The sequence below is a fragment of the Sus scrofa genome, chromosome 11 (genome assembly GCF_054392235.1).
Source record: "Sus scrofa isolate SSC_HxYL_T2T_F1_AM1 chromosome 11, Sscrofa_HxYL_maternal_Yorkshire_Landrace_v2.0, whole genome shotgun sequence".
NCBI lineage: Eukaryota > Metazoa > Chordata > Mammalia > Artiodactyla > Suidae > Sus > Sus scrofa.
In genome coordinates this window covers 55,458,926-55,484,504 of record NC_139393.1, presented here as the reverse complement: position 1 = coordinate 55,484,504, position 25,579 = coordinate 55,458,926, and the positions used below count along the sequence as shown (strand labels likewise).

Below are 25,579 nucleotides of genomic sequence, written 5' to 3'. Positions count from 1 at the left end.
GGCTGTGGTGTAGGCTGGCAGATGTAGCTCCAAGTCTACCTCTACCCTGGGAACCTCCATAGGCCTTGGGGGTGGCCCTAAAAAGACAAGAAAAAAAATAAAAATTACAATAAACTAGTGAATATAACAAAGAAGCTGACTCACAGGTATAGAGACCATCTAATGGTCATCAGTGGGGAGAGGGAAGGAGGTTGGGGCAACATGGGGGGGAGTGGAAGTTACAAACTATTATATATAAAATAAACGTCAAGGGTATATTATACAGTATGTGGACTACAGCCAATATTTTATAGGTATAAATAAAGCATAACCCTTAAAAATTGTGAGTCACTATATTGTATATCCATAACATAAAATTACTGTATATCAACTTGAATAAAAATAAACAAATAAGAATTTCTCAGTGGGAAAAAAAAAGTAAATTTCAAATAAATTTGTTTAATTTGAACTGTTGAATTAACTTTGTCTACTTTACCTTTAAATTTTTGAATACTTTGAATTATTTTAAAAATATTTTATTAGAATTGAGAAAAGTACTTGGCAGGAAAGAGAATTCAGAAAGAAAATAAAACAGAATAGCAAATTTGATCCAGTGCCAGGATGGCTTGGACTGCAGTGATAATATTTCTCTAATGCTCTTGCCTGCTTCTCTGCCCCAATGTTTACCTTGATTCCATTATTTGCTGTTAAAGTCTCCACACCATAATTTCTCATTTTATCGACATTAGTAAATACAAAAGCTATCAGGAAACACTAGGATTTATAAGGACTATAATAGATCAAGATTGAAAGTAAAATGTTTCGTAAATTACTCTGTGGATAGACATCTTCCCACAGTGCAATTGCAACAACGCCAAAATGGATGTGGTACAATTCTGACCTCTCTCCGAGACTTGCTGGTTTAACTAAAATAGACAACAGTCAGTTCCATGCTGACCTCTGATAATTACTAGTTCACAATCAATGAAACCAACTGCAATACACTGATACTCTACTATCTATACATATATATATCCTACAATGTTTTACGTATGTATGTATGTTTACACATGTATATGTGTATACATGATGTATATCATGCATATTTATATATTCACAGGGGACAGATAAACAGGTAGATAGATAAATACAGAGAGAGAGAGAGAGATCCTACAATATGCAAAGAATTGTGTGGGGGAGATTTGTGTGGCTTGTCAAGGAGTTTGGACCTAATCCTACAGGGAATGCAGACCTTGTAAAATGTGTCTGAAGAGACTCAGATGATCAATATTGTTTTCAATAGCTGGAAAGAGAGTGGAGAATATTTAAAACAAAATACATTTAAAAATTTTTAAAAATAGAGCATCTTATTTCTCAGCCACGCTGCCAACACCTGGTGATGTGCAGTGATCCATTTTGAGATGTATTTTTAGTAAACATTTCATTTTAATTAATTGCAGCAGAGTTAATGTTGTTCCCATGCTAACGACCTCTTCCCACCCTTGCTTGATGAAGCTCTTTCATGGCATGAAAATGAAGGTCCAGAAATTGCACATGAAACCTGCAAATGAATGTATCTTCGAAACCGAGGAAGGAAAGGAGATGAGTGATCTGGGAGATGTCGCATAGAGGGAATTGACAAAAACTGGAGAGAATAAAGTTTGAAAAGGAAGAGCTGTCAAGGAGGACAACCAGGTTTCCCATCTGAGAGACCAGGTAATGACTGAAACTCATGAACTGAGTAAATGATATTCTACTGGAGAGGGAGAGGGTAGAGAGATGAATTCAATTTTACTCATAACAAATGGCCAAGATTTCACTGCTGTAATACCAACACTATCTCACCTGAAATGATTTCACTATTTGGCTCCTAAAGATAGCAGTGCAAAAAGGTTCCAAATTTATTTGTGTATTTGAACAATTAAGCTGTTTTTTAAAAAAAAAATACACAAAGAATCATATTATGTAAAGGTAAAAGAACCAAAAAACAACATCACCTGAACGATTTATCTATAATGTATGGATCTTACCCTCAACATAAGCCCCAATGGAACATTTCGGCTCAATAAAATCAGGACACTCCAGACATAGTCTAATAATCCTTAGCTACTATCAGACTGTTATTAGCCTCAGGCTGAGCCCATAAATGCACAACAAAGTCAAGTATGGTAAATACAAAAGATAAGTCTAAGAAAAAGAAATCCCAAACATTCTGGCTCAATTATAAAATATTTCAGACAAAAGCAGAAGTCAAATATATTTCTTCTTGAGTGTCTCCCACAGAACACAGGTAAATAGATGACACTCTTGAAATACCGCTTGAATGTGTTTATGAATTATCTAGATAACTGATTGTTTTCATATTTATGCTGCTTACGTGAAATGTAGGTTATTAAAGTGTTCTGTGTGTGTATCTAAACAATATCACATGTTCGTGTCTCCTCACTATGGTCATTCACACATTTATGAATCTGTGAATCTATATATGACAATTAATGCTGACCCAGAAAGCTTTCCCTTTCTTGGCCCAAAGGGTACACTAATTCGATTCAAGGGATCTAATATGTTGCAGGAAACATTTTTGAAAAGATTTCTCAACATAATTTGTTGCTTTGGCTATCATCAGACTTGGTTAATCTAAATCTTAGTTTGCAATTTCATTCTCTTGTGCAAATGTGTCTAAAAACTCGAAATGTAATGCCACACTATTTTCAACTGTCTGGTTACTGTTTAAATATAGCAGGCAAGAAAGCCATGAAAATAGACCAATCAAACACAAATGAACAGAGTCTGACTAAATTCTTCATCTTTATTAAAATACATGTTTCATTATTTTCAAATGAACTTTTTTTGCTGTTAAAAGATATTTTGTGAAATTATTTATGATGTTTTCAGTGAAAGGATCTCCATTTTATACCTTCCACTTATAAAGAGCCTATATTACGCATAAAGTGAGGTTTATCTCAAGGTTACTTTCCCGCTGATAGACTGCTCACTGCTGACAACAGGTCAGTGACTCATGAAACTACTAGGCTAGTTTTCACTTAATACTCCAATTAAGCGAAACAATGCGATGCATCTACCTTGTTTTCATGTTCCATAATGATGCTAATATAGTGTGTGAAAATCCACTAACGAGATCCACCTGAAGAAATGACTACCTCCCACAAAAATGTCTGATCATGCCTTTAGTGATATTTTGTAAGCTTTAACGGATCCCCAGAATCCGACCCTGTAAATAGCCAACCTGCCACTCATTTACTGAGGAAAGTGGGTGAGAGTCAATCTTTGACAAAGATGAACAAAAAACAGCCAACTTCTTTTAGATGTGAAATGTATTTTTCCTTGAACTCCAACTCTTTCATAAATATTTCCTTTGACAGATTTTTTTTCATTCCCCTATATTTCTCTGTTTGTGGTTAATGGTGCAGAACTATCACTCTTTTAAATGTCAAATTATCATTTCTTATTCATACTTCTTGACAATTGCTACCCTCTAAATATATTATTTAGAATTATTTGCAGAGTGTAGCAAAATGGTATAGCTGCTATTCTGTTCAAAGTTTTATACAAAGATAAGTTTTCTTAAACCAATTTTTGTTCTCAGTATGGGGTACTGCATTATAACACACTGCTAGAAGATTATTATGAAATGTCAAACATCTATTAGAGCCTATATTGCTTTTCAAAATAATATATATTTGTTAAACATCTACTGTGAGTATTGCACTATATTATATATTATAGCAGTACATAGTCTGGAGAAGACAAGTTCCTGACCTTGAGGAGTCTGTCACCAATCTCCTAGCTGGATAACAATAAAGGCATAGTCTACTTAAAAAAAAAAAAAAAAAAAAGATGAAAAATGATAAATAAGATGCAAATAAATGGAAACAATGATTATTACGATGAAAAAAAATTATGATGCCCACGTTCCCTGCTGTCTAAAAAGAAGAAAGAATCATGTATCTTTATTTTTTTAATTAGAGTTTAGTCTCTTTTTTTTTTAATTAGACTAAATCTAGATCAGCTTCCAGTAACCCGGTTACTCAAAAATTCAGGCATATGTCTATACAAAAAAAAAAAAGGGATAATTTTAGAGAGAAATTCAGTTTGCCAGAATTAACCCTGGTAAGGCTGGGAGGATTAAATAGACAATTTTTCACAAAAGAAAGAAAGTGGTAAAGGAACCGATTCAAAAAAAATAGTGCCAGGGACAAATGATTTCACCAAAGAACACTACCAAACATTTAGGAACCAGTTAGCATGTAAATGATGGAAAAGCTTCAAGTTCATTTTATTAAGCAAGAATAATATTGATATATAACCTGATAAAGATATTGGGTAATAAAGAAATTACATACTAATATTTCTTATAAGCATTGCAATCATTCTAAATAAAATATCTGAATAGATTTCAATACCACTGATAAAGCACCATTCTTGCTACGGACTGAATGCTATGACCCTCCCCACCTCATTACTCAGACATTGAAGGCTTAACCCCCAAGTGATGGTGTCTGGAGATGGGGCTTCTATGGAAGTAATTAAGATTAAATGAAGTTATAAGGGCCCTGAACCAATAGGATTATTGTCCTTATAAAAAGAGACAACAGAGAGCTCGTTTGCTCTTTCCCTAGATTTAGTAAACTTTCCGCCACTTGGAAGGTTCTTCATTTTTTTTTTTTTTTTTAGGTAGCCACATCAACAAATACTCAGGAAAAAATTGATACAGGAATTACCACATGGAGTATGTATAGTGAACAAGTAAAGCCTTTCTGACAGGAGTTAACACTGTCAGAAAAAGCATAGGGATAGAGCCACTGCTAAGAGAAGTTTTGTGTGGAGCCCAAATCTAAAGGAGCAGAGAAAGAGGCCTGGGGGACCACTGGAGAGTGTGGCCAAAAGAGACATGCATATCTCTGTCAGTGAGATGTTGGGTCACAGACTTCCAGGGTTTAGAGATTTCTGAAGTATCTGGTAGAGTTCTCTATAAAGACAGAACAACTTATCTTGGAGCAAGCTCAATAAAGAAAATACAAATTGGAGGAGAGCCCATGAAAGCAATGAATGGTTTTCCCTAGCATTGTTTAACCTTCTACATCCTCAAGGACAATCCCACCTTTTTTCTTTTGGCCACTCCTGCAGCGTGTGGAAGTCCCTGGGCCAGGGATCAAACTCTGTGACACTGTGGGTCCTAACCCACTGAGCCACCAGGGACTTCCCAACCCCGCTTTTTGAGTCCACTGCCTTTGAGCTTTAGAGGCACTAGTCTCTCATTCGTTCCCTATAATCCATGGTTAAGTTTGAGAATGCTCTCTTTCCCAGTTTACTGTAGTAGGTTCTCACTCCAGCCCTTTGCTTGTACTGCACCTGGCTAGGTTGATCTCTGGGGCGAGTGAAAAACTGTACGCTCAATAATTTAGATTCAAGGGAGTTCCTGTCGTGGCTCAGTGGTTAATGAATCCGACTAGGAATCATGAGGTTGTGGGTTCGATCCCCAGCCTTGCTCAGTGGGTTAAGGGTCTGGCGTTGCCGTGAGCTGTGGTGTAGGTTGCAGATGCGGCTTGGATCCCACGTTGCTGTGGCTCTAGTGTAGGCTGGCAGCTGTAGCTTCAATTAGACCCCTAGCCTAGGAACCTCCATATGCTGCAGGAGTGGCCCTAGAAATTGCAAAAAGACAAAATAATAATAATAATAATAATAATTTAGATTCAAAACTACTGCATGAAATTCTAAATACTCTGTGTAACCAAGCCCCTGTGCTTTTGCTGTTATTATCGCAGTTAGTTCAACCATATGTGTTAAATCACACAACGCTGTCCTTGCTTCACTAATTTAACCTAGGGTCTTATTTACTAAATCATCCTAATGAAATTATGGTGATTTTTTGGTTGATGACCAATTCCTTGTAAATATGTGACTCTGTGATTTAGAACAAAAAAGTCCTACATAAACTTTATTCATTCATCCTTTTGGTGAGTCACTTATTCATTTAACAAACATCTTTTTGTTTCTAGCGGCCCTAGAAAAGGCAAAAAGACACACACAAAAAAAGCGCAATGACAAAAACGACATAGGTTAATTCATTGGAGAAGCACTGGGGGAAAGGGGCTATTTTACTCCCGTGCTTCTTTTTAATGGCCTAAAAAGTTGCCTCTGAAAGGGCAGTGCTGAGCTTAGAACTATCATTACGGGTCAAATATGTGACTGAGAATTGCAAAGGCAAAGACCCTAAAGTGGAAGAATTTTTTGGTTTAACATAGAACAGGAATGAGATCTGATACATAAGCAGCATCCGATTATAATGTTCCTTCTGATTTCTTTGTTTCCTGAATTTCGGTAGCCAGCAAGGATGTGGTATGCATGTTTGGTTCAACTAATGCAAATGTAAAGGGCTAGCTTTATAACTAAGAACCCTGCAGAAGAATGAGAAGAACTCAATTCAGGAGAATGTATGGATGTCTTGCAAAACGTAAAAATGTGTTATAGACATGAACAGACTTCCAGTTTTGCCCAGTGAGCACTGTTGCAGCCAATTAAGACACCTGACTGCTTTTTGTCATCATGTAATCAGTCTGCGCACATTTAAAGCAGCAGAAGAAACTTTCCCAAATTACTCCCCACGTTCACTTGAAATTGGTGCTTATTTTAAGTTGAAGCTTAGTGCTAGAAAAGGCTCCCTTGATCTCTATCACACAAAATTAAAGAAGACAGTTCACAAAGGTTAAAAAAAAAAAAAGAAAGTGTGTTTATCCATGGAATTCAGTTGACATAAAGATTCAATCTAGGTAATTCACATGAAAAGCTCAATCTCTCAAATTGCATGTGTAATTGTCACTTCTTCACTTGTCTGCAGATCCAACAAGCAGTTTATAGTTATTTCCAGTGGGAATATTCCATAGTTCTACCTATTCTCAAACAATTCATGGATTTTTTAAAATTTTTATTATTATTATTATTATTTTTGCTTTTTAGGGCCCCACTTGTGGCATATGGAAATTTCCTGGCTAGGGGGTCAAATCAGGGCTTCAGCTGCCAGCCCATGCCACAGCCACAGTAACACAGAATCAGAGCCTACACCACCACAGCTGACAGCAATGCTGGATCCTTAACCCACTGAGCAAGGGTTTGAACCGGCATCCTCATGGGTACTCACTGGGCTCATTACTGCTGAGCCACAACAAACTCCCAATTCATGGATTTTAATAAGTTTGATAGAATAGATTGAAAAGCAGCTCTTTTGCCCCTCCCTTTCCAGTTTATCCATTTCTGTCCCCCTCTAACCTTAAAAACCTAATTATAGAAATGAGATCACTAAACAACTGAAACTAACTCCTGACTTAGGCTCTCCTGCATGCACTCCATGCCTCATCTAACCTGTTGGTTCTTTTCCTAGATAAACACAAGTAAGAATGAGCAATTAAGTCCTTAAAAAATGATTAGATCTCTGCCCCCAACAACCTCCTAAAGAATCTAGCAGGCAGATCACCTCTGCAAGATAATATCTGAAAAGAGAGTCAGTCAGTCTCCATGCAACAGAGAAAGATGCAGAACTCAACCTCCTGCCTTGATGATTCACTGAGATTCTTCCTTCATTTTTCCTTTTAAAAACTGTCATGGCTGAGCAAAATCTTTGGTGTTGGTTTCTGGACAAGAGTCCAGCTTCTCCCCAGACTGCCATCTTTTATGATTAAAACACTTTTCCTTTCTACTGACACTTGCCCTTCAAATTACTGGCTTATGAGAGGTGAGCAGCCAAACTTGGGTTTAGTAACAGATTTTATACATATTTTGCCAAATAACAAAGTATTTAGAAATGCCTAAATGATAAGCTATATTTTTAGATACTGATTTTCACATCTGATAGCCTGTACTTATAACTTCATTGCCTTATGACATTAAACAGTGGCAATGATTGAGAAGTTAGTATCAAATACTACAAACTGCTAGTTATCTCCATAATCAAGAGAAGCTGCTATTGGCATCATAAAATGCCAACGTTACAATCTGAATGAATGCTCAGTTTACATGATGCTTGGAAACTTTGATAAAACAAGTGCTTTTAAAACCTACTTGAATAAATTACATTTCATGTTAACTTCAGTTTTTGTTTTGTTTTTTTTTTGTCTTTTTAGGGCCACACCTGCAGCATAAGGAGGTTCACAGGCTAAGGGTTAAATCAGAGCTTGGTTACTAGTCAGATTCATTTCTGCTGAGCCACGGCAGGAACTCCAACTTTTGGGTTTTATTTTCTCCCATTGATTCTATAGATCCAAAATCACCTAGTAATTTTCTTTTCTTTTCTTTCATGGTTAGGTTATTATTACTGAACGTTAAGCACAGAATTTAAAAGTAGACAGAAGAGTAAAATGAAACTCTCTGAGTTCCCGTCGTGGCGCAGCAGAGACGAATCCAACTAGGAACCATGAAGTTTCGGGTTTGACCCCTGGCCTCGCTCAGTGGGCTAAGGATCTGGCATTGCCGTGAGCTGTGGTAAAGGTGGCAGACACGGCTCGGAGCCCGCATTGTGGTGTAGGCCGGCAGCAACAGCTCTGATTAGATCCCTAGCCTGGGAACCTGCATGTGGCACGGGTGTGGCCCTAAAAGGACAGAAGACAAAAAAAAAAAAAGAAAGAAAGAAAAGAAACTCTCCCCCAATTTGCACAACAAAAAGTATGTGACAAAAGCTGTTTTATGTATATTTACACACATGTGTCCCTCCCACCCTCCACTGGGTTACTTTAAAACAAATCCCAGGAACTATATTAATGTATCTATAGATTTAACATTTTCCTTAAATTCCTGAATGATGCAAGAGGGGCCACTCCAGCAAGATGCAGGAATTTATGTTTCCCCCTGAATCCCTTTTAGTTTTTCTCCCTTGGTGGACTAGGCTGGATAAGACTTGGATAAGACTAATTCTATTCTAAAATCCATTCTCCTTTCCCTTAAATATTAGTCCAAAATTTCTCTCAGGTCCTCCTGGTCCCTTAGTCCTTTAGGAATAAAAATATTTTTGAATCATAAAGCAAAGCCAGCTCCAGTTCTTGGCACTCCCACAAGATGAGAGAAGAGAGAGAGAGAGAAGGTGAACCAATGGTCTCTTGTATCAAAAAATCACCAAGCTATGCCCCTTTCACATAGTTCAGCTTTACAGTTTCTGTTTCCCCAACCAAAGCTTCACCTTCCTACCCCAATTTCGTGAAACTAGAATTAGGAGAGGAGAATGGGATGACTAACCCTCTGTGAGTGGTTACTGAGTTCGGAGAAGGGTCTCAGTTCTTGGGGAAAAGTTCCCAGCCTTTTCATTTCTCTGGGGCCATTTTTACTTTGTATCCATTACATTTCCCTCATTCCAGCGAAGAGCATCCTTCCTGCAGAAATTCTGACTGGCAATAGGAGAAGTGAGGGAGAAAAGAGAAGGGTGCGAAGCCAACACCAGCTAACCAACCAGTAACCACACATGAGCACGTTTGAATTTTTCACCACCACTGAAAATGCAGGCAGGGGACCTCATATTGTGACATACAGGATATGGCATCAGAGTCTTATTTACACTAATAAGAAGTAGTTGAACCCAAAAGAGATTTACTTAAATAATAGTCTGTTATTGGATTACCAAGAAGAACAGGCACATCTATTTTTTTAAATTTTTTATTAAAGCATAGTTGATTTACAATGTTGCTCCAATTTCTGCTGTACAGCAAAGTGACCCAGCGCACACACGTGCCTGCACACACATTCTTATTATTTTTTTTTTCCGTACTATCTTCTATCATGTTCTAACCCAAGAGACTAGACACAGTTCCCTGTGCTGGACAGTAGGACCCCATTGTTTATCCATTCTAAATGTAATAGTTTGCATCGACCAACCCCAAACTCCCATCCATCCCCTTCTCTCCCTCCTCCCCCCTGGCAAACACAAGTGTGCTCTCCATGTCCATGATCTGTTTCTGTTTTGTAGGAAGGATCATTCAGGCACATCTATTTAAAATCAACTGTCCTCTTTTCAATCTTGTGTTCTCCAAGAAGTTATAAAACACGTCTACCTAAATGAGACACAACCTCCTCTAGGTAGCTTATACTAAGGTTCAGCACCCCTCTTACCTACAACCTCCTGGGCTTACTTGTTTTTTTAATTTCTTTTTTTGTTGTTATAGATTAGCTCTGTGACAGAAGCCAAACGCATTTGGGTTTTGTTCTATCACATAACTAACTTTTAAATACCTTTTCTGAATCTGTTACCTGCCATTATGCAGCAGTTTATAGGCATTCATCCAGCGCTCTTCTCATTTGATGGTCTCAATTAGCCCAATAAGGAAGGCAGGGGAGTTAGTCTTTTCTTGTAAACAATGTGAATATATTTATTTTTAAGAAGGAAAAAGTTACAAGAACCATATGAGGATAACAGAGAAACGCCCTCAAGAACTTGAGAACATGAGATAATGTCACTGGAGAAAGTCACTACACAATTGATAAGAAGAGAAATGAAGTCATTTAAGAGCTACATTTCAGGTATGTCATAGCAGGTTGCTCCCTGCCTGCAGACACCGACAGAACAAATAACTGTCTCGCAGAGTTCCCATCGTGGCTTGGTGGTAACAAACCCAGCTAGTAACCATGAGACAAGGGCTTGATCCCTGGTCTCTGTGGGTTAAGGATCCGGCGTTGCCTTGGCTGTGGTGTAGGTCAGAGATGTGGCTCAGACCCAGTGTTGCTGTAGCTGTGGTGTAGGCCAGCAGCTGTAGCTCCAATTTGACCCCTAGCCTGGGAACCTCCATATGCTGCAGGTGCAGCCTTAAAAAGACAAAAAAAAAGTGTCTCGCTAGGGGGCAGTGGGTCAGCATAAGATGGGTCAGTGTGGTAAACGCTGCTCTTGTGCACCCCGCATGGGCAAAAAGAGTGTTCTCAGGACAACTGGTCTACCCGGAGCAGCAATGGCTTCCCAACCCTGATAAGTGGAGTATAAGTCACATACCATCTCTTGTCCCTCTATCTAAGAATTGGTTCTCGACTTGTCCCCAAATCTGTAGCCTCAGCATGACCTGGAACTATTTAGAAATGCAGATTCTTGGCTCCTATCCCAGATCTACATGATCAGAAATTCAGAGTGGGATCCACCAGTGTGTGGACTTGAGCCCATCTTCTAGGTGATCCTGATTCACATCAAAATTTGACAACCATTGTTCTAGGGCCAGAGGACCATGTCCTACACACAAGATATTTAATCACCAAGATACGATTACTAAATAATTTCAGGTGATGCTGGACTTTTTCTCTAAGTCTCTAGGAAGCTGAGGTAGGGGTAAAAACTGCAATATGTCTTAAATGTCCTTTTCTGGGTTTAGTATAGAGAGAAAAACTTAAACAGTTTCACCTTGCAGATTCCACCAGCATCATTCCTTGCGTTTTAATTAAAAATCCCCCTGATAAGTAATCAAATCTTAGCACAATCTTTCTGTGGAGGATAGGAAGTTTCACTGTTGATAAATTGCTGTGTAGATAATCCATTATCAACAATAAAAAGTGAACTGTAGTTAAGAAAACAGTGATAAGAGTTGTTCCTATTCCTATATTAAGCCATTGCATTGTATTTAAATGTTGCTTTTAAAAAAAAAAGTCAGAGTTCCTCTTGCGGCTCAGTGGTTAACAAATCAGACTAGGAACCATGAGGTTGCAGGTTTGATCCCTGGCCTCACTCAGTGGGTTAAGGATCTGGCGTTGCTGTGAGCTGTGGTGTAGGTTACAGATGTGGCTCGTATCTGGCATTGCTGTTACTGTGGTGTAGGCTGGCAGTTCTGATTAGACCTCTAGCCTGAGAACCTCCATATGCTTCAGGTGTGGCCCTAGAAAAGACAAAAAATTTAAAAAAAATTTAATTAAAAAAAATCCCCTCATCTCTAATTAATTGACTTGTGCTTAAATAATTTAATTTTTTTTTTTTTTTGGCGTTTTAGGGTCACACCTGTGGCACACGGAAATTCCTAAACTAGGAGTCTAATCGGAGCTACAGCTGCCAGCCTACACCACAGCGACAGCAATGTGGCATCCAAGCCCCATCTGTGACCTAAACCACAACTCACGGCAACACTGGATCCTTAACCCACTGAGTAAGGTCAGGGATCAAACCTAGAACCTCATGGTTCCTAGTTGGATTGGTTTCTGCTGAGCTGCCAACAGGAATTCCAATTTGTGCTTAACTAATTTTTGATGTCACTCTTTTCAAAATGCAGTTATGCAAGAATATTACATCTGTATAGAGTTTTATCATTTTCCATGATAACCTTAGCAGGTAGCTCAGCAGAGACAAAACTACTTTCCCAAATTCACCAAGCTGGAAAGTGGAAGGGTTTGTGCAATACCAACAAATATGCAAATAATATAGTTTTCCTCCTAAGTTCAATATCACACAGATGCTACAGATGCTCTCTTTGAAAAAGAACCCAACCCTTTTTGAGGTGTAACTCTTGTCCGGGGATCTGACTTTTCTGAACTGCTTGCTTTGACTATATATGGTGTGGTCTCTGTGCTAAACAATTCATAACGCCCACTTCTAAAAGAAATATAAGATTCATTTTCAAATTTTGCAAATGGATTCCAGGGAGCCCTTTCTTTTGTGGGATTCCAAAGTCAGAGATGCCTGGATAGCAGCTAGTTTTTTATTTAGAGTTACTTGAACTAACATGAATTCCAGACACTAAATATAGACTTAGAACATGCAGACACAATTACTAACCTTTCCATAACAACCTTGGTTAAGATTTGCCACTGCAAATGTACCTCTTAATGAAATTTCTATTCCTCGTTGCAGACTCGGAAAATGTCTGCCTATCAAATGTTAATATTTTGTTTTCACTGGTACGTTCTCCTATCACCTCCAATTTCCACGATATGAGCATTTTGAAAAATCATTGCTGTGTTAGTTCTTAAGTGTTTTAAATGTTCTTGGATCATATTTCAGAAAACCAATATCATGATATCTAGTTATGAGTGAGTTTCAATTGAATGTTCCAGACCACAGCTTAAGAAGCCTGTAACCACTGCACAATCATAAAATAACCCCTAGTCATGCATGAGGTCATGAGGTTTTTCCTTATTTCTTGTTTCACTTTAGTTTCGATAATATCCCTCATTTTAACGAGACTTTCAGTCTTTTGGAAGCCACCAGAAAAAAAAAATATATATATACATATATTTTTATATATGTATATATATATATATACATTTTTTTTCCCACTGACATTTGGAGTTTTTTTTTTTTTTCAAATAAATACCCAAAACAGCACCAGAGCTTCTGAAACTACTACCCGGACTTGAATACAAATAAAGTCATATTTTAATTATACATATGGTATATGTTTATCTGACATGACCAGTAGATAAGCAAAAGATTATTACCCTTGATTTTGATAAGTATAACATAAATTTCCTTTTTAGTTATAGACTTCTTAGATTAGTATCAGAATTAGTTGGCTTTGCCTGTCAAACACATCAACTGACTGTGCAGAAAATATGTCAAGAAACATTCAGAACACCTGGAAAAAGGCAAACTTAGATTCTAAAAATAGTTACAGGTAATCCACCAAGAGTCATGAAAATACAATATAGAGTAGTAAGAGGCTGAAGGGATTATGAACGCTGCTGTTTCAATTTATAGGTGGCTGAACTGAGGCCCGTTAAACTAGATAACTTGCCCAAGGTCATAGGTGACTCTACAATTTCTTGGGTCATATTTCAGAAAACTTATGACTCTCTGACCTTGGGCAAGTTATCTACTTTAATGTCATAATATATTATCATAGGAGACTCAATTCTAGCAGTCCTGATGCTCAGGGAAAAAAAAAAAACAAAAAACAGGGCTCAAAATGGATCCATATGCCATGAACTGTGTTCTACCATTATCTTTTTTTGTGTTCTCAATTTCATCCTTTCAATTTATTTTCTTTTATTAATTAAAAAAAATAATAACCACAATAGGAATGGCCTAGCATTAAGCAGTATTATGTACCAGGCATTCTATGTACATTATTTCAATTTTTACTAATATGCTACAAGGTAGACATATCTGTTAATGAAATACAGCCACGCATGAAATATGTCAAATTAAAGAAGCCAGAAAGGAAAATGGCATAGTATGAAAATTTTTTCAGTATAATTAAATCTATAAAGGTGTAGAACTGCCAATCCCTGGGTGAATTACAGTGATAGGACAGAATGTAAATGCTATAAACCTCAAGAAAGGTTTATATAAAGTATGAGAAAGATGAGGGGGAAAATGGACATGAAAGTGAGTGTATTGCTTCATCTTTCATATTTCCGAGAAAAAGGAGTAAGTCGGAGACTTCATATTTCACATGTGAGAGGCAGTAGATCCCAGTTAATATTGATAAATTAAGAAACAGAAATGCAGGTGTATTATTTAAACTCATCTATATTATTCCCCGTGAACACTACTCAAAGCAGGGAAGAACAGCAAGTGATGGGTATGGTAGATTGGCTTGCTCAGCAATTTATACTGCTAAATGCCTCCCTATATTGCAGAGAACGGACAGCTAAAATCTGCACTTTTCCCAGACTTCCATGCGCTTGTCTTCCAGATGGTGTCAGGACCTACCGGACAGGTACATTCCCTGTGATTTGAACATGGAAGTAAGAAGGAGGAGGAGTACAAACCGTTCGTTTCCTAATAGAGATCACAGTGGCAGGCAGCACTGTGGCCCAGGAAAAAGCACCAGCCACAATGGGGATGGCGGTTTTCCTGATGGGACAAACAGAGGGCCACGGTCACATCTTTCTGCTTCAATAGGTTCCTGTAGACATGACCTCAAGCTTCTCGACCACACACATGGCTGAGCAGGGCAATCCTAAGAGAAAGGAGCTCTGCCTGGAGCCCATTCTCCCAGCCTTTCCAACAGTTTCACAAATTACTGAAGTACCTGCCTAGTAGTAAATCCTCTTCTGTTCAAATTATCTACAGTGGATTCTGCTATCTGCTGTTGGATTTTTCTCTTTCCTCTCTCTCTGTTTCTCTTTCTTTCTCTCCCTTCATTTCTCCTTCTCTCATATACAGACACACACACACAGACACACACACACACACACACACACACACACACATGCATCCCATAGAGCAAAAGATAGGTACAAAGAAAAATATCAAATAAAATGATGGTATTAAGGTTAAGGACAGTGAGTATAATAATGTAGGCCAATGTGATAAATTCACCTTGCATCGTATTAAATTTTAAATATTTGTTGAAAGAGATGCAATCATAACAAAGTGGCTCTACAAGGATAAAGATGTACCTGGAGAGATGCAAATAAAGAGATAACAGGAGTTGATACTATGGATAGCAGACACATTTAATGGAAAAACTTAAATTAAGACAAATAGTAGCTCTTCGAAATGATAAAAATTAAGTGCCACAGTCAACCTTTAAACATCAGGTAACAACCAAAAATGCCAGTACTGAAAATTGCTATAAGTTCAAGAAGAAAGTCGGAAACAAAATAATAACAAGAAATTGAATTTTGCCTCTCTAGACCAGAGAATTGGCCAATTTTTCTAGCAAGGGCCAGACAGTAAATGACTACCAAAGGCCACGGTTTCTGTCACAAACATACAACTCTGCCAGAGACATCGTGTAAAGAAATAGGTATGGCTGTGTTTCAGTATTACTTTATTTACAAAAACAGGTTGTGTGGGAGTTCCCGTGGTGGCACAGTGGTTAACGAATCCAACTAGGAACCATGAGGTTGCGGGTTCCATCCCTGCCCTTGCTAAGTGGGTTGATGATCCGGCGCTGCCGTGAGCTGTGGTGTAGGTTGCAGACGCAGCTCAGATCCCGAGTTGCTGTGGCTGTGGTGTAGGCCGGTGGCTACAGCTCTGACTGGACCCCTAGCCTGCTCCACATGCCGTGGGAGCGGCCCAAGAAATAGCAAAAAAAAAAAAAAAAAAAAAAGACAAACAACAACAACAACAAAACAAACACAGGTTGTGTGTAGGAGGGGAGGTGGGTAGGCGTTGACTGCTGCCTGTGATTTGCCGACTACTGCTCTAGACCACAAATGATCAACTAAGCTAGCAGATGGACAATCTGAACACTATAAGAGTGATCAAATTGACACAAATTGACCAAAATTCCATATAAAGAGTGAGTATGCTTTCTTTCAAGTTCCGTTGAATGTTCACAAAAATTTACAATGTGAAGCAGTTGCGACCATTTATCAAGAAGCTTGTCTGTGTTTGGCACCAAGAAATTCACATGTATCAATTCATATGATTTCATGGAGTAGGTACAATTATTTTTATGCCCATTTTACAGATAAGAAACCCTACGGTAGATTAAAAAAGTATCTCCTACTACTACTTGCTTTTTATATTCCACTTAAACAATTTTTCAATTATAGAAGGTTTGTGTCCCCATCAATTTACATTGCTGTTCCCTCTGCCTATGATGCCCTTTCCCTGCATTTTCACCATCAAATTCCACCCTTTATTCAAGATCCAGCTCAGTAATACCTCTTCTATGAAACTCTCCCTTTTCCTTTTTCCTCTTCTTTTCTTTCTTTTTTTCTTTCCCTCTTCCTTCCTTCCTTCCTTTCTTCTTTCTTCTTTTTAGGGCCACAACTGAGATACATGGAAGTTCCCAGACGAGGGGTCAAATGAGAGCTGTAGCTGCCAACATACGCCACAGCCACAGCAACTTGGGATCCAAGCCACGTCTGAGACCTACACCACAGCTCATGGCAATGCTGGATCCCTAACCCACTGAGCAAAGCCAGGGGTCCAACCCGCATCCTCATGGATACTAGTTGGGTTTGTAACCACTGAGCAACAACGGGAACTCCTCCCTTTTCCTTTTCAAACAAAGCAACCTCCATCCTCCTCCTACACATTCAGAGGGCTTTGTTTTTCTCTGATAACAGTTAGGTCACACTGTATCCTCTATACTGTTAGTTATGCACATGTGTTCTTTCTCCACCTTTTTGGGGAGCTTATTAGATTTGTAAATTTATCCTAATTATCCTAATTTTTAAATCGTTCATGTTATAACAGAAATACTACAGGCAAAGTAAACATTCATGTATAAGTTGAATTTACTATGTTGTTTTTCCCTTTCCACGTGACTCAAGTAGTTTATCAACCTTTATTTTATCAGATGATTATTTAGGGACATTTTTATGGTTCACTCAAAAGCAGGTAAGATTGATTAATCTATCAATCAGTTGACATATTCACCTGAGTATGAGTATATAATTATCATTGTGGCTAAGGATAATATTAAGAATAAGGACAATTACAGCTAAGGGTAGTTTTTCTATCGGGCATATTTGAATCTTCTATGACAAGTATCACAGCGGTTTCTGAAAGCCCAGTGATTGTGCATGTAATTTATCCCGTTGGGAAGAGGGATCCAGGAGCTACCAGTGACTTAGCTGAATTTAGTCATATGAGATAAGAGACATGCTTGGGTTGGGTTCCCTCTTGGGCCAGAACCTCCTCTTGAATGTTTTCCCATCAGAGACCTGAGTGGCTCACCCCAGAGCCTTGGTGATCACGCTAGAGAGTGAGCGCTGCTGTAGCCTTTATAGACCATAACTAATTCTCCACGTAGTCTGTCTGTGAGGCAGCCATACCAACAGATGTAGAAAGCTCTCTGTAAACAATTTCAGCAGTCGTGTGTAATCACAATGCATTATGTAACAGATGTGCCCATGAAGTTCAATCTGAGGAACGAGTAAGGATTTATTGAATTCAGTAGAATGGCTTTTGACTGAATGAGAGATTTCTACTTAGCTACCCAAAGTTTCTTCAAGAGGCGCATCCCTGTATATCTCCCAGACTTGCGGGTAAATGCAGTTCTTCTTTGATGAAAAAAGTTAATTAAAATATTTGCCTTATTGTTTTCTTGTCAATAGTGGCAGCTAGCGAGTCCTGCCTTGCATGCTGGAGCTTTCAGAACATTCCTTTTCTGTTACCAACCCCTCTTTGCCCTTATCAGTAAGAATTCTTGTCAGGAAGCACAAATTTAAAATTAATAATAAGACTAAGGATAACCTGACCCCCTTGCTGTACAGTGGGAAAATAAAAATAAATAAATAAATAAATAAAATTAATAATAAGAACTAGAGGGAATTCTCATTGTGGCTCAGCTGGTTACGAACCCAAATGACATCCACGAGGATGTGGGTTCAATCTCTGGCCCCACTCAGTGGGTGAAGGATCTGGTGTTGCCGTGAGCTGAGGTGTAGGTCACAGATGCTGCTCGGATCCTGCGTTGCTCTGGCTGTGGTGTAGGCTGGCAGCTGCAGCTCCAATTCGACCCCTAGTTGGGGAATTTCCCTATACTGCAGGAGTGGTCCTTAAAAGCAGAAAAAAAAAAAAAAAAAGAAAAAAGAAAAAAAAAAGGGAAGGAAGAAAGAAAGAGAAAGAAAGGAGAGAACTAGATCAAAAACTCACTCTTCCCTCCTCTCAAATATGAAAATGAAGCCTCTGGTAAATTGCAAGTTGTTCATACAGGCTTTCAAGAATCTCAGTGCTGAAAATGAACTCTAATGAGTGGGTCAGAAAAGGTTCACTTAAATTGAAGGGGTTCGGGTGAGTGGCTCTTTTTATCTCCTTTTTTCCTCGAGGCAGAGGAAAGCACTTCATAAACATTAGCTCATTAATCTTCACAGCACCTCCACGACACAGGTTTGATGAAAGACACCAATATCTTCCCTGCCTTTACAGAGAAAAATAGAACTCAAGCATTTCTTTCCCACAAGGAAAACTCTCTTGGCCACACTACGGTCCCAGAGGGAACGGCTATGCTTCTGGATGGAAAAACCAAGAACAGAGAACTTTGTTTTCTTCTAGAGAGTCATAGCCCTGAAGTGGAGTCAAGCGCTGCCTTACTCTCAGTCGACAGCACTCTGGCTGGAAAATGCTACACAGGCAGATTTTGAGCAAGGATTGGGCTAACAAGTATTTTAAGAGAATCCAATGAGAAATTGTGAGTAGAAGCCCATGGGCCCAGTAGGGACAAGGACATGCATCTTCTCTGTGCTCTTCATTTGTAAAGTAGAGACGGATGCAGCAGGAAAGGACTTGGCATCCTCCGAGGAAGACCGGTGGGTGGTACTTGCATACTAACTCTGAGTGATGGAAACCTGCTTATCTGAAAGAGTGTGACACGGGCTCTGGGGCCACAGCCAGCCTCAACAGGAACAGCAAAGCTGCCAGTGGAAAAGGAGAATGGACAGACGACGGAACAGAACGTGTCACGGCAGGAGCGAGGATGACAGAGAAGCTTGGATGAAGGTTGTGAAGTAAAAGATAGATTTTTCAATTTCAGCATTGAGACAGGTAGAAGGAAGCAGAAAATCATTCCGGGCAGAGAGAAGAGCATGTGGGCATGAAAATGTTTCTGGAAACTGCAAGTTATGTGGGCAGCGTGGCGCAAGCAGCTGTTGGCAGGAAAGAGCTCTCTGCAGGAGGCCCTACTGTCTTGTCACTAACCTTAAACCCGGCACCCCCTGCTCTACTCACCTCTGGCCCTAATACACCTTCCAAATCTTTTTTTTTTTTTTTTTTTTTTTTGGTCTTTTTGTCTTTTCCTGGGCCGTTCCTGAGGCACAAGGAGGTTCCCAGGCTAGGAGTCCAATCGGAGCCGGAGCCGTAGCCGCCAGCCTACACCACAGCCACAGCAACTCGGGATCCAAGCCGCGTCTGCAACCTACACCACAGTTCACGGCAACGCCAGATCCTTAACCCACTGAGCAAGGGCAGGAATGGAACCCACAACCTCATGGTTCCTAGTCAGATTTGTTAACCACTGAGCCACAACGGGAACTCCCACACCTTTCAAATCTTTTGATCACACAATACCTTGCCTGATCTGTTAGTTCTTTCTGTAGATCAAAGTAGAAATGCAGAATAAGTCATTAATGGATGATTAGATCTCTCTCCTAGCCTCTCCTTCCTTAATCTCACAAACACACTGTGTGATCAAACTGAACAAGAGAGCATGGAAAGAAAGATCACACATATATGACAAACCCGCACACAGTGGGAGATGGCCACGACGCTGACCTACTATCTCAGTTATTAATTGGGATCACTTCCCTTTGTCCCTTTAAAAAGTTTTTGGCTGAGCAGAATCTTTGGAGGTGGTTTCTGGGGGACACTGAGTCCACCATCTCCCCAGATGGCTGGCATTCTAATTAAGAGCAACTTTCTTGGGCATTCCCTTTGTGGCTCAGTGGTTAACACACCTGACTAGGATGGGTTTGATCCCTAGCCTTGCTCAGTGGGTTAAGGATTTCTTTTCCACGAGGAAAACTCTCTTGGCTGTGAGCTGGGGTGTAGTTCGCAGACACGGCTGGGATCCCGTGCGGCTGTGGCTCTGGCCTAGGCTGGTGGCTACAACTCCGATTCGACCCCTAGCCTGGGAACGTCCATATGCCTCGGGTGTGGCCATAAAAAGTAAAAAATAAAAATAAAAATAAATAATAATAAAATAAAAGCAACTCTCTTTTCTACCAACATTGGCTTCTCTCTTTGAGTGACAAGCAGGGGGACCTGATTTGGCAAAAGCACTGAGTGATGGGGGAGGGGCTTGTGGGAGACTTGAGGCGGGAAAGATAGGTTGAGGCCAAATCAAGATTCATGACAATAGCTAGAATTTTCTGAATACTTAATGATATTCACATCCAAGTACGTGTTTCAACTCATTTAACTTCTCAGCATCCATGTGAGTTCAGTGGTATTGCTATCCCCCTTTTGACAGATGAGGAAACTGAGGTGCAGGGAATTAAGTAGCTTGCCCAGGGTCCCTCTTTTAGGAAGGGGTTTGGCCTGGATTCAAACTAAGACTGGCTGGCTCCAGAGCTCTATTAGCTTCCATCCCGGGCTGAATTGCCCTATGATTGTGAATGGGAAGCTAGACTCCTCACTCAAGGTATCAGCTTTTCCATAACTTATGGGAACCTTTGTGGTCCTCAGTTTCACTAGCTGTAAAATAGAAAGATGCTAAGCCTCCTTCCATTCCAGGTTATATGATCCCTATATCAAAATTGCATTTGTTTTTGGCTTCAAAATAAAGAAATGCCTTTCTTCCATACATATATGATTATGGCCTGAGCTCTAAGGGTCAAATAAAGAGAATTTCCCCTCCCTGAAAGGGCCCCCCCCCCAGTCACTCTGTGACCAAGCATCAGTCCTTAGTGCCCTCGGGTGGTCACTGATGGACTGACCCCAGGGCTACTCTGCCCTCCCCTGGAGAAGGCTTCAAAGCCCTCCTCTTAGCCCATTAGAGGGAGCCCTGCTCCCCCTCTTCCAGGGAGCAGACTAGAGCCAAAACTATTGCATGTGGAGTGGACAGGCAATGAGACCCTGCTGTGTAGCACAGGGATCTGTATCCAGTCTCTTGGGATGGAACACGATGAAGGATAATGTGAGAAAAAGAAGGTATTTATAAGTATAAATGGGTCACTATGCTGTACTGCAAAAATTGACACAACACTGTAAATCAACTATACTTTAATACAAATAAAATAAAACCATTTTTTCTTAAATAAAAAAAAAACATCAGTCTGTGGCTTCTAAAGAGACTTTACTGGCGGTTTAGAGATATGAAGAGTATAACATGGACAGCAGCCTTCCTGGATGACAGAGCCACACCCAGTCCCTCAGTGGCTGCTGGACCTGCAGTTCAGGTCACAAACCCCTGTGATGCACCCTAGAGATAGCGGTTTCCTCTTACCCTGCATCCTGGGAATATCTGTTCTTTGAAGCTCTAATATGTAGGGGGTTTTTGTGTGGTTAGTTGGTTTTTTGTTTGTTTGTTTTTTACTCAATACAATATTTTTGGAGGGAGGCTTCAGCTCAGCCTACCATGTTTTGACATTCCCTGAATATGGTTTTAAGTTCAACCCCACACTCCACACACTGTTCAGAGGTGGGCAGCTTTAACGTCATTTCAGATTCTGCTGCATGAAATGCCAGTTCCTTCCACATGGATAAGGTTATTCGAAATCTATTGAAATACTTTAAAGTTATATTCAGCAATATTTTTCTTCCTCATCTACCCCTCTGCTTTGTTTTGAAAACATTCTCAATTTAAGATAGTCTGAAAAAAATAACAAGAGAAACATAAATGGTCCCTCCCAGTCAACCAGTCATGGCGACTCCAGCCCTTACCTCATGCCCAGCCCTCTGCAAATTCATCACTGTGTGTCAGTGACTTCTGGACCTTTCCACACACTGTCCACAGGGCTGGGTTGGGACACTGTCATACTGGACCTTGACTGAATCCACCCAGTCAAGAGAAATGAGTCAGACAGCAATTGTGAGCTTCAAATGTGATTTTTTGCCTTGTGGCTTTGGGCTTGGTTGGAAATAAATGATTTAGGGGTTGAACAAATGTAAGTTAAGCAGGGGGATTCTTTGACCTTCATCTGCTCTAAGTCTGTGACCATTTTAGCAGTTTTAGTTGGGGGAGAGAGAGAGAAAGGAAAAAACTCTGATGCCAGCTTTTTCCTCTGATTTCAAACAAGGAAAACCATCTATTGTTGTTGTGTTAACCTATTCTCAGTGTTCAGAAAACTCAAGCACCCGAGTTCTTGCAATGCTGAGGGCAAGCAAACACTCAGAGCGAATATGTTTTAAATAATTGCATTCAATGAGTTCTCATGGAGGGCCTTTTATGTGCTAGGCTCTGTGCGAATTGCTGAGAAAACTGATAGAAAAAGAGCCATCATTCCTTCCCTCATGGAGTTTGAGTCTGGTGTGAGAAACAGACCTATACCCAAATAACCATACAGATGGGCAACTTCCTTAGGAGCTAATTCATACACTTTGGTGCCTGTCAGAGAAAGCCATGATCATAGGCTCAGATCCAGAGGAGACCCTACCATTCACAAAAGGGAAATCAAATGTTTTTTCTGTCTTAAATTCTGAGTGTACAAATACAAAGGAAGAAAAAGAGAAAGCCAGAGTGGCAACAAATCTCTATTAAGTGGATTGGTTTTTGAAGCACATGTGCAAGAGAGAGCAAGAGAGGTCTACACCCAGGACCAAATATACAGGAGTATTAGGATCCTCTGAGCTCTGCCTGAGGAAGGTTAAAAACCCAGAATGAACTAAGACTTGAAAAGAATGGCTGAGAATTAAAAGGGTTTATTTTAGGAGTTTTCACTGTGGCACAGAGGAAATGAATCCGAAAGGAATCAGACGAGTATCCATGAGGATACAAGTTCGATCCCTGGCCTCGCTCAGTGGGTCAGGGATCCGGCGTTGCCACAAGCTGTGGTAGAGGTTGCAGACTCAGCTTGGATCCTGCGTTGCTGTGGCTGTGGTGTAGGCTGGCAGCTGTAGCTCCAATTCCACGTCTTGCCCGGGAACTTCCATATGCCATGGGTGTGGCCTTAAAAAAATAATAGCAATAAAATAAAAGGGCTTTATTTTAACTATATTTGGGGCAAGAAGAATACAAAAGGTATAACCACAGTGTTTGAAATAGATGGCCTAATTGCCATCGGATGATAGAAAGAAGACAAAAAAAAAAAAATTCTACATTTCTCTACCTAAGAGAAAAATCTTCACACTGGAAATGAATAACATAATAAATAGAGCGGAGAACACAACAGTTCAATGACAAGACTATCTAGGTATTTTATATGAATTTATATCAAGAAGCCACTTATATTTCAAGCTTTCCTGGCAATATTAAAGTAATGGTGTCAAGTGTGAAAATAGAGCAAGTATTCTACCTATTTGGAAAAAGCTAATTTAAGGAAAAATAGCTCATTTCAACTATAAGCAAAAGTGTGGACCAGGTTATCAGTGATTAACCAGAGGGACTGTGGGTACTAAAAAAAAGAATATGTTGGTAATTAAGGGCATTAATTTTGGCTTAGAAGGAACAGGTTATTTCAAAATAACCACGTTTCCCCCCCACACAGTTATGACACTGGTAAATCAGAGAAAGAGATGAGCATCTCTGCTGGCCCACTCGTGGGCCACTGGTGGGAGAAGCCAGGTCTCAGCCTGGCTGGCTGCATGGCCCTGAGAGTCCAGGGCCAGATGCAGGTCTGCTTGGGGGAGGGGCTGGGTTCCAGGCCCATGAAGGCTGCTGGCTCTGGGGTCCAGGGCACTCGGGGCCAGTGCCAGCCCACTGGTGGGTGGAGCAGGATCCCCACCTGGGTAGTTGTTCAGCCTAGAGGGGGGTCCCTGGGCTGATGCCAACCAGCTGATGGGCTGGTAAGTTCCCAGCACTAATGAGCTGGAGGGAGGACTCCCAAAATGGTGCTTGCCAGCACCAGTGCCCTCACGGTAAAACAAGCTGGTAAAACAGCCATTGGCATTGACCCTTGTGAACTGGAGTCTGGCACTGGTCATCTGCCCCTTCCCAGATTAAATCCTGAGCCACCGAAGCTGCAGACCTGCTGCACCCCTGAGCAGAGCACAGGGTGGAGACCAGGAGTGAGGCACTCTGCTCCGGGAAAGCTGGAAGAACAGATCTTCTGAGAGTGAGATATATTTTGGAGAAGCCTTGAGGAACCCAATTCTTGCATCTCCTCGTATCAAGAAAATCACTAAAATCCTTCCGTGATGGTTGATGTCTGTGACTAATAGTAACCTTCACGAGACCAGCAGCAAACTACCCCCACAGCTGAGGTGCATATCAAAGGAGTGATTCTAGTAAGCCCAGGCCTTTACATCTTCCCATGGAAGCTGGTTTTTTGCAAATCTAGTTATTGGTAAACCTTTTGTTGGTACTTACCTTCCCTTTGTTGCAAAAACTCATATATCCCAGCTTCCCTCCTCACCTTCTCTGAGCGGTTTCTCAGGGCTACCTGAGATGCTCTCTCCCTGGCTTAAGTCCTAATTTTGCCCCAAATAAAATTTAACTCTCAATGTCAGGTCGTGCTTTTTTTTTTTTTTTTTTTGGTCAACGACGTCCCCATGGTGAGTCCTAGTTGCCTCCTGACTCCCCAGGAGGCTCCGCAAGATCAGCAAGTGTTTCTGAATCAGGCTTCTTTCAAATTCCTGAGTCTCGGAGCATGTGAAACTTTGCATGGCCCCTTTGAACAGTGAACTCTCTTCCCCACAGCACTCCAGTTCTACCACATGCAAGCCCTGCTGGGTTTTCAAGCCAGAAGTTCTGGGCTTTCCTTCCTGGTGTAGAATTCCTGGACTGGGGAGCCCAATGAGGAGCTTGGACCTCTAGCTTTGGGGGAAGAAAGTCTGCAATTGTGAGTATCCTTTCATTTGTGTGTCTCCTACTCAGGGTGGAGGGGTGTGGAAAAGAGAATAGGGAGCTTGGCAAGAGCGAAGCCATCTGCTGCCACCATCCATCTTGGTGAACTTAAGGTGGCCCATACGAGGGCTCTGAGAAAAACAAAGTCATTCGGACCTGAGAAACTCCAGGCCCCAATTGTTCTTGAGATGTTCAAAAAATAGCTAGATTGTACTTGAGGTTAATCATTAAAGTAACAATATAAGATACTCTGTACAGCTAAACATCTTTTTGTATCCTGCATGTAACTCAAGGTTAATGTAGCATGTTAGACACAGAGCAAGCACTACAAATGTATCTCCCCCTTTCTG

The 25,579-nt window shown here is 40.3% G+C and overlaps 1 protein-coding gene and 1 long non-coding RNA gene across 2 annotated transcripts in view; one reads left to right on the top strand and one right to left on the bottom strand.

Annotated features, from left to right (window-relative positions):
* Positions 1–15,136, top strand: part of LOC110255829 (uncharacterized) — a 497,148-nt gene extending 482,012 nt beyond the window's left edge. The window contains exons 6-9 of the mRNA XM_084982000.1: positions 1,495–1,695; positions 10,358–10,497; positions 11,940–12,097; positions 14,580–15,136. The gene's annotated coding sequence lies outside the window, so the exon portion shown is untranslated. The remainder of the gene's footprint in view (positions 1–1,494; positions 1,696–10,357; positions 10,498–11,939; positions 12,098–14,579) is intronic.
* The window catches only part of LOC146398637 (uncharacterized), a 145,132-nt gene that overhangs the window by 97,365 nt on the left and 22,188 nt on the right, over positions 1–25,579 (bottom strand). The gene's annotated exons all lie outside the window — the stretch shown is intronic.